Source organism: Rhinopithecus bieti, unplaced genomic scaffold (genome assembly GCF_001698545.2).
Source record: "Rhinopithecus bieti isolate Rb0 unplaced genomic scaffold, ASM169854v2 scaffold_71316, whole genome shotgun sequence".
Classification (NCBI taxonomy): Eukaryota; Metazoa; Chordata; class Mammalia; order Primates; family Cercopithecidae; genus Rhinopithecus; species Rhinopithecus bieti.
In genome coordinates, this window is record NW_016826500.1 from 45,193 (window position 1) to 53,386 (window position 8,194).

General features: G+C 50.1%; 1 pseudogene across 1 annotated transcript; it reads left to right on the forward strand.

Moving 5' to 3' along the window:
- The first annotated feature begins 4,350 nt into the window (after positions 1–4,350).
- DUSP5P1 (uncharacterized) lies at positions 4,351–5,302 on the forward strand (annotated as a pseudogene). The gene is made up of 2 exons (XR_014485064.1): positions 4,351–4,473; positions 4,580–5,302. The product of XR_014485064.1 is annotated as an uncharacterized DUSP5P1 (transcript).
- The last annotated feature ends 2,892 nt before the right edge of the window (positions 5,303–8,194 follow it).

Consider the following 8,194-nt stretch of genomic DNA (forward strand, 5'->3'; position numbering starts at 1 on the left):
TATATATATATATATTTTAAATAGCCAGGAATAGTGCTGCATGCCTGTAGTCCCAGCTACTCCAGAAGCTGTGGTAGAAAAATCACTTGACCCAGCAGTTTGAGGCTGCAGTGAGCTATGATCATGCCACTGCACTCTGGCCTGGGCAACAGAGTGAAACCCCATCTCAAAACAAAGAACAAAACCTACAAGCACCCCTCAGAGATAATGTGGGTTTGGTTCCAGACCACTGCAATAAGGCAAATGTTACAATCAAGTTAGTCACACAAACATTTTGTTTCCCAGTGCTTATAGAAGTTATGCTTAAACTATATTGTCGTCTAATGACTATTTAATAATTAATTAGTAATTAATAGCATTATGTCTAAAAACTATGCACATAACTTAAAATACCTAATTGCTAAAAAAATACTAATGAATATCTGAGCCTTACCAAGTCATAATGTTTTTGCTGGTGGGTATCTTGCCTCTGTATTGAGGGCTGCTGACTGATCAGCATGGGGGTTGCTGAAGGTTGGGTGCCAGTGTCAATTTCTTAAAATAAAACAATGAAGTTTGTTCCTTTCACAAAAGATTTCCCTGTAGCATGTGATGATGTTTGATCACATTTCATCCATAATAGAACTTCCTTCAAAACTGGAATCAACCCTGTCAAACACTGCAGCTGCTTTCTCAACCAGGTTTATGGAATATCCTAAATCCTTTGCTGTCATTTCAGCAATGTTCATAGCATCTCCAGCTGGAGTAGGTTCCATCTCAAGAAAATATTTTCTTTCCTCATTCATAAGAAGCAACTCCCCATTTGTTCAAGTTTTATCATGAGTTTACAGCAATTTCATCTCATCTTAAGGCTCTAATTCTAATTCTAGTTGTCTTGCAATTTCTACCGCATCTGCAGGAACTTCCTCCGCTGACATCCTGACCCCTCAAAGTCATCCATGAGGGCTGGAATCAACTTCTTCCAAACTCCTGTTAATGTTGATATTTCAGCCTCCTCCCATCAATCACAAATGTCCTTAATGGCATTTAAGGATTGCTTGAATGCCATTTCAAGGTTGAAATACCATGAAAGGATTAATGGTGAATACTTTCCAAAAGGTTTTCAATTCAGTTTATCCAGATTCAACAAAGAAATCACTGTCTATGACAGCTATACCTTTACAAAATGCATTTATTTATTTAATAATAAGACCTGAAAGTCAAAACCACTCCTTGCTCCACAGGCTGAAGGATAGATATTGTATTAGCAGCCATGAAAACAACATTAATTTCCAAGTATATCTCCATCTAAGCTTCTGGGTAGCTAGGTGAATTGTCAATAAGCAGCAATCTTTCTTTTCTTTCCTTCTTTTTTTTTTTTTTTTTTTTTTTTTTTTTTTTTTTTTTTTTNTATCCAGATTCAACAAAGAAATCACTGTCTATGACAGCTATACCTTTACAAAATGCATTTATTTATTTAATAATAAGACCTGAAAGTCAAAACCACTCCTTGCTCCACAGGCTGAAGGATAGATATTGTATTAGCAGCCATGAAAACAACATTAATTTCCAAGTATATCTCCATCTAAGCTTCTGGGTAGCTAGGTGAATTGTCAATAAGCAGCAATCTTTCTTTTCTTTCCTTCTTTTTTTTTTTTTTTTTTTTTTTTTTTTAGTCTGGCTATGTCGCCCAGGCTGGAGTGCAGTGGCATGATCTCAGCTCACTGCAAGCTCCACCTCCTGGGTTCACGCCATTCTTCTGCCTCAGCCTTCCGAGTAGCTGGGACTACAGGAGCCTGCCACCACGCCCGGCTAATTTTTTTGGATTTTAAGTAGAGACGGGGTTTCACCGTATTAGCCAGGATGGTCTCCATCTCCTGACCTTGTGATCCAGCCGCGTTGGCCTCCCAAAGTGGTGGTGTGAGTCATCGCGCCTGGCTCATCCTTTGAAGTTTTGAAGCCAAGCGTTGACTTCTCTCTAGCGGTGAAAACTCTACATCTTCACTAAGCTTAATCATTTCTAGCTCTGGACTTAAAGTGAGAGACGTGCAATTCTTCCTTTCATTTGAGCTCTCTGAGGCCACTGTGATTATTGACACCCCAGCAGGTGTCGCCCTCCTCCCTCCTCTATCGAGTTCACCCACACCCAGGCGTGGGGAACGGGGTTTCCCTCGTGCTCAGTGGGACAGCCTGGGCCCGCTCAAGCTGAGTCACAGGGCCAAGGTATGCTTGAGCCTCCCACGTCCCAGCGGAGTCGCCAGTGGGGCTGGAGCCCCAGGTCTCCAGGGCGGCGTGGTAACCCGAAGACCGGGCACCTCCAAGTCCGGAGCCTGCGACCCCGGAGGCCTCTGAGCGTCAAGCACACATGCAAGCCATCCAGGCACCCTCCCAACCGCTCCAGGAGACTCAGCGCTCTTCTGCACTCCCCTCCAACCTGTTAGATGAACCCCTGTCGACCCTAGAATTTCAGCAAAAGGCACAACCTTTGCTAGATCCGGCGCCACTGGGGGAGCTGAAGGACGTGGAACAGCCCGCTCCGCTGGAACTACTCCTCAGCCAGGAAGAACACCGGGCTCTGCTGGAGGAGCTTTAGGACGCGGGGTTGGGACGGGGTGGGGGCAGGGCTTTGAGGGGAACCCCTACCCTAACTGGCCCGAGAGACGTGCCTTTTGGAGTTCAGGATTCAGATTTCGTGTCAGAATCCAAGGTCCAGGCATCCAGGCCAGGGTGGCAGGGAACCCGCGCATGCAGGCGGCCTGTGCAACGCGGCACCGGCGGGTGTTACCCTCCTCCCTCCTTGGTCACCTTCACTCACAAAAGGGCATGGGGAACAGGGGGCTTTCGTGAGTCAGGCAGCAAGGGTCGCTCCTCTGCTGCAGCCCAGTCAGACTTCGCAGGCAGAAGAAATCTCCTAACCTGCCCAGGCACGCAGGGATTTTGGGTTTGCTTCCCTGGCTCCTTTGGAAGTGGCGCTGTCCCACCCTCAGACGCCTGGGGCACCTCCGCACCCGAACAGATGGCGGGGGGATCAGGACCCGCAGCCCGGCGGCCTTCTGGGAGCCTACTCAATGGGACAGCCTCGGCCTGCTCGGGCTGAGTCACAGGGCCAAGGTGTACTCGCGCCGCACACGTTCTACATGAATCCGTATTGGGGCTGGACCCAGGGGCCCCGGGTCGCCAGGGCGCGTGGGAATCCGAAGTCGAGGCACATATACCTCCGCAGCCCGTGCCCACCGAGGCCTCTGCATGGCAAAAGCAGATGCAAGCCATCTAGGTGCCCTCCCAACTGCTCCAGGAGCCGGAGCGTTCATCTGCACTCGCATCACCCCTGTTATACAAGCTCCTGTCGATTCCAGAATTTCAGCAAAAGGCACAACCTTTCCTAGCAACGGAGCCACTGGGAGAGCTGAAGGACGTGGAAGAGCCCGCTCCGCTGGAACCACTCGTCAGCCAGGAAGAACACCGGGCTCTGCTGGAGGAGCTTTAGGACGCGGGGTTGGGACGGGGTGGAGGCAGGGCGGTGGCCCCTCTTTCGCGGTGAATCTTTGGCTCGGTATGGAGAGGCGTCTCTTCCCTTCCAGCTTACCCGTCTGGATTCTGAATTCCAGGTCCGGCGAGAGACTCCACACAGATGAGGGCTGTCATTCTTTCCTGAGCATCCCGGGGATCAGAGCCCGCCCAGGTACCCAGAGATCGGCCATCTAATTCACTTACGTGGGTCCGCAGGCAGCCGGCTAGGCTATGGGACCAGCCCCGGCAGAGCTCTCAGCCCATCCGTTTGTACCCCTCCCCGAGCACCCCCGCCCCACCCTCCGCGTTCCACAGTGGGGTAGGCGGAGACCTCCACCCCCGGAAACACAGGCCCGGGCAGCGTCCAGGCCTGCTCTCCTTTCAGGAGCTAGACTCCTCTGCCTCCCGGCTCCACCCTCACTCGCCCACCCATGCCCCGCCAGCCTCCTCGGCATCACGTGGAGCGCCCGGCAACTAAATGTAGACCCCGCGATCTCGCGCAAACAGTGGTTTTGCCCTTTCTAGGCGGGAGGGAAGCCGGGCAGAGATGCAGAAAGGAATGGAGACAAAGTGGGAGGGAAGAACGGAGGGAGGAAAGCACCGATGAACGGAGGGACATTGGAAGGGATGGAGGTAGGAAAGGAAAGAAAAGGAGAGGAAGAGAGGGAGGGAAGGAGGGAGAAAGGGAGGTATGGATGGAGGCAGAGAGAGAAGGAGGGAAGAACAGAGGGAGAGAGGGAGAGAAGAAAGAGCAGAGGGAAGGATGGACAGAGGGAGAAAAGGAGCAAGAAACAGAAACGAAGGCAGAGAGAAAGGCGGTCTTCTGCCTCCAGGACCAACAGGACCCAGCACTCCGGGAAAATGTTGGGTGCCCAGTGCGGGCTGAGTGCTCGGCTCACAGCCATGTCGACCTGCGGGGCGCTCACTGGCCCTCAGGATCGCCAGCCCGGGTCACTTTATCCCGGAGCGATTCAGACGAATTTCGTCTCCCAAGGAATGAGCAAAATGCCCAGAGAGCAATGAGCCGAAACTCCGGTGGTTGCCCGTTTTTCATCCACATGGTTCACAGATGACCCAGCCCCACGTCTAGCCTGCAACCGAGCGCGAGGCGGATAGTTGCAGCCACACAGGAGTCGCACTCAGGCCGACTGAAGCGTGGTTTCAGGTTCCACGTTCCTTTGCCCTCTGCAAGGGGGCCTGTTGCTCGCGTGTCTCCAGCCCCCGAAGGAGTGATCATGTTGACAGTTTGTTTCCCGAGCTCTGTGGGGACCCAGAAACCTCCAGGGAAGCGTGGAAAAGCAGCACCGTGGCTTCGCTCTCCTTTCCAGTTTCCAAACCGGCCACAGTGGAGACTGCCCTTGTTGCAGGAAACAAGAATCCGTCGTCAGGCCGTGATGCCTCCATCCCCTGCCCAGTCTCCGGGCTCTCCGGGCGGCCTCCCTTTCGCAGACGCTCCAGGCCTTCCCAGGCTCTCCAGCTCCCTAGCTTCCAACACATTGGGCCGGCTCAGTACCAAGTGTGCTCCGAGGCGTCAGGGCCTAAGGGTCACGGTCCTGGGATTCTCTCCTGTCCTCCGACTTGCCGCGGAAAAATTGTTTTGGATCCCTCGCAGCCCCTCCTGCAAGGCCCCCTCTTGCCCCACCCACCCCGAGCCGCCAGGGCTGTCCGGGGACGCACAGCCAGCCCAGCCCCGCGCGCCCTTTTCTCACAACGCCCCACCACCATCTCTTGTCCCCAAGAGGACCCGTCCCGTGAGCAGCGGGCTGGGGAGGCTCTGCTTTCCCCCGCGCTGGCACTAGAGCCGGCAGCCTGATCCCAGGAGAGAGGGGCTGCGGGACACCCAGACACACCCCACCACCACCACGAGCAAACCCACCCCGACACACACAGATATACACGGGCGCACGCGCGCGGGCACACACGCACGGACACACAAAGACGCAGACACGGACACATGGACACGCGGGCACACACACGGACACACAAACGCGGACACACACGGACATACAGACAAAGACACAGACACAGCTTGAAAGAGAGCTAGGGAGACCGGGATGGAGAGATAGAAACGGGGAGAGAGAGAGAGAGAGAGAGAGAGAGAGAGAGAGAGGTTGAGAGAGAGAGAAAGTGACAGCAGAGCCTGAGGTGAAGGGGGAAGCAGAGAAAGGGAGAGGGTGAGGGAACTGGAGAGCTAGAGCGACAGAGCCTTGCAGAGGGAGGCTCTGCTCAGGTAGACAGCGCCCCATTGAGCAGGCCGGGGTAGGGTGGAGGGTGCTTGGGCCGGGCTAGAACAGGGGGGTAGGGCCCCCCCATGAAGGAAAATCAACGAGCCCTGAGACGTGTTTTTTCTTGGATTCGTTGGTTGTTTGGGGGGTGCGTTTCATAGGGTCCTTCCTTTGTTTGCTTCTTTCTGTCTCCTTGGTACTGTGGGCCCCGAGATTTGTAGAGTACGCGAGTCTGTCTAGCGGGAGCCTTGGCGCTGAGCGTGTCCACCGCTGGAGGCCTGGGTCTCTCTCTTGTCCTCGGGACTGCAGTTTACACGAAGTCGGTGGCAATGGGAAACCGGGTGCACAGGGATGGATTTCCTCGTGGCGGGCGAAGACAATATCCTTCCCCCGAGAAAGCAACCCACGGGTTCTGGAGCGCAGGTCTTGGCTTGCGTCTGTAGGACCCGCTGCCCCTTCCCCCGGCTTGGACGGTTGCGGAGGCGCTGGATAAATGAATTGAATTAGGTAATTCGGGAAGATACCCTGGACGGCAGGAAACTCACGCCTGCGCCTTCGGGGTCGAGTACCTACCGCAGCGCCCCGGCTGGAGCCCAGCTCCTTGTGGGGCTGCAGCCAGGCGGAAGAGGTGACATGCTGTTGCCTGGCGGTGCTGCAGCTGCGGACCCCCACGAGGAGGCTTCATCTTGACATAAATCCTTTTCTTTCTTCAATTGATCTGTATCCTTAATTTTAGATTAGTGACAACTTCAGAAATTTAGAGGCACAAAATATGGTTGTCCACACATTATAAATGCATTACCACCTCCTATTACCACCACCTTCCCCGCTCCCCCCACCCCCCAGAGTAGGTTTCGCTGTTTTGCCCAGGCTGGCCTCAAACTCCTGGGCTTAAGTGATTTGCCTGCCTTGGCCTCTCAAAGTGCTGGATCAGAGGTGTGGGCCACAATGCCCAGTCAACCACCACCAAGTTTTGATTCAGCAGCACTGGGTCGTGGAGCTAAGGACCCACAAATTTAGAAAAGTTTTTAAATATCATAACATTTCTGTGAGGAAACAGAATTTGGTATTAAATTTTTAGACTCTTTTATAATGTTCTGTTTTTTCCACTGAGCACGGTACTAAGTAGTAATTGGAAAATCACAGCGGAAGTCATATTACTTTTTCTAATACAGAGTTCTTGGCTGTTCTCTAAGCTAAACCTTATCACCTACCTTGAGAAAAAGAAAAAGCCCCAAAATGTGAGGAGACAGGAGGTAGCAGCCAAACATCCAAATAGGTGAGAGTGAGTAAAGCAGATGACACAGATGAGATGTCCAAAAGTCAAGGAGAAAGCCAGATCCTAAAGTGTGGTTTGGGAAGCTATGCTCCAATGGAAATGGTTTCTGAGAAGCCCTGGTTTCTTTCTCTTGCTCTCATATAGAGACGGACATCTTCTGCCCCACTCTTCAATTCTCTAGGACTGGACTTCCCCTTCAGCGATCATTCTTCCAGGTTACAAACAAAATCAAAGCCCTCTGCATGGCTTACAAGTGACTGGAGGACCTGGCTGCTTGCTCTTTTATTGCTTTTGAGGACATGGGGCTGTCTGTGATTTTTAAGGAACTCTATGTTAAACATTTTCTAATTTCCATTTTGAGTCTTGTCTAAAATGTGTGAGAGTAGTGGAGATATTGGGATTTGGTTTAGAAATCCCAGAAACACCACATCCAGATGTTGTATGTTTTCTGCTTTATAATTTCATATCCTATGAAGGTTTCAATTGTGATTCTACAGAAATTCATACTCAAAAATTTTATCAGAACAGTAAGCATCTGCCCCATATAATAAAACCTAATGTTATTTTACTTCAAAATTTTAAGTTTTTTGGTATGTATTGAGGCTAATACTGTAAACACTCTGTGCCTAATTGCTAAACTGTAATATGATTTAATGTATCTACTTTCTACATTTAAAACATGTACTTTGCCATTGAGGAACTTCAAACATTGCTGAGCATGTATTAAATTCCCATTTGTTTCCTGATTTTTGAATAGTTATCATTTTATAATATTCTCTTGTTTATTTTGAAGCTTACTAGGACTGTGTCATTGATATGTATGTGTGTATGTATATACACACACAAGTATATACATAACAACATATGTCATTGATATATATGTATATGTTTTACATACCTGTATATACACACTTATGTGTATATATGCATGTGTACATAACATTAATTTTTTGACCAATAAAAAGTGCATAATTATGTATTGTGTACATTATAATAATTTGATAGGTATATATTGTAAAATGTTTAATACAATTAAGTTGATGAACATTTATGTCACCTCACGTGGTTGTTTTTTGTAGTGAGAGCACTTGAGGTCTCCTACTGTTGTAGCAAATTTTAAGCATACAAAACACTGTTATTAACTACATTTTAAAGCTATACATTAGATCCCCAAAACTTATTTATCTTATAACTGAAAGTT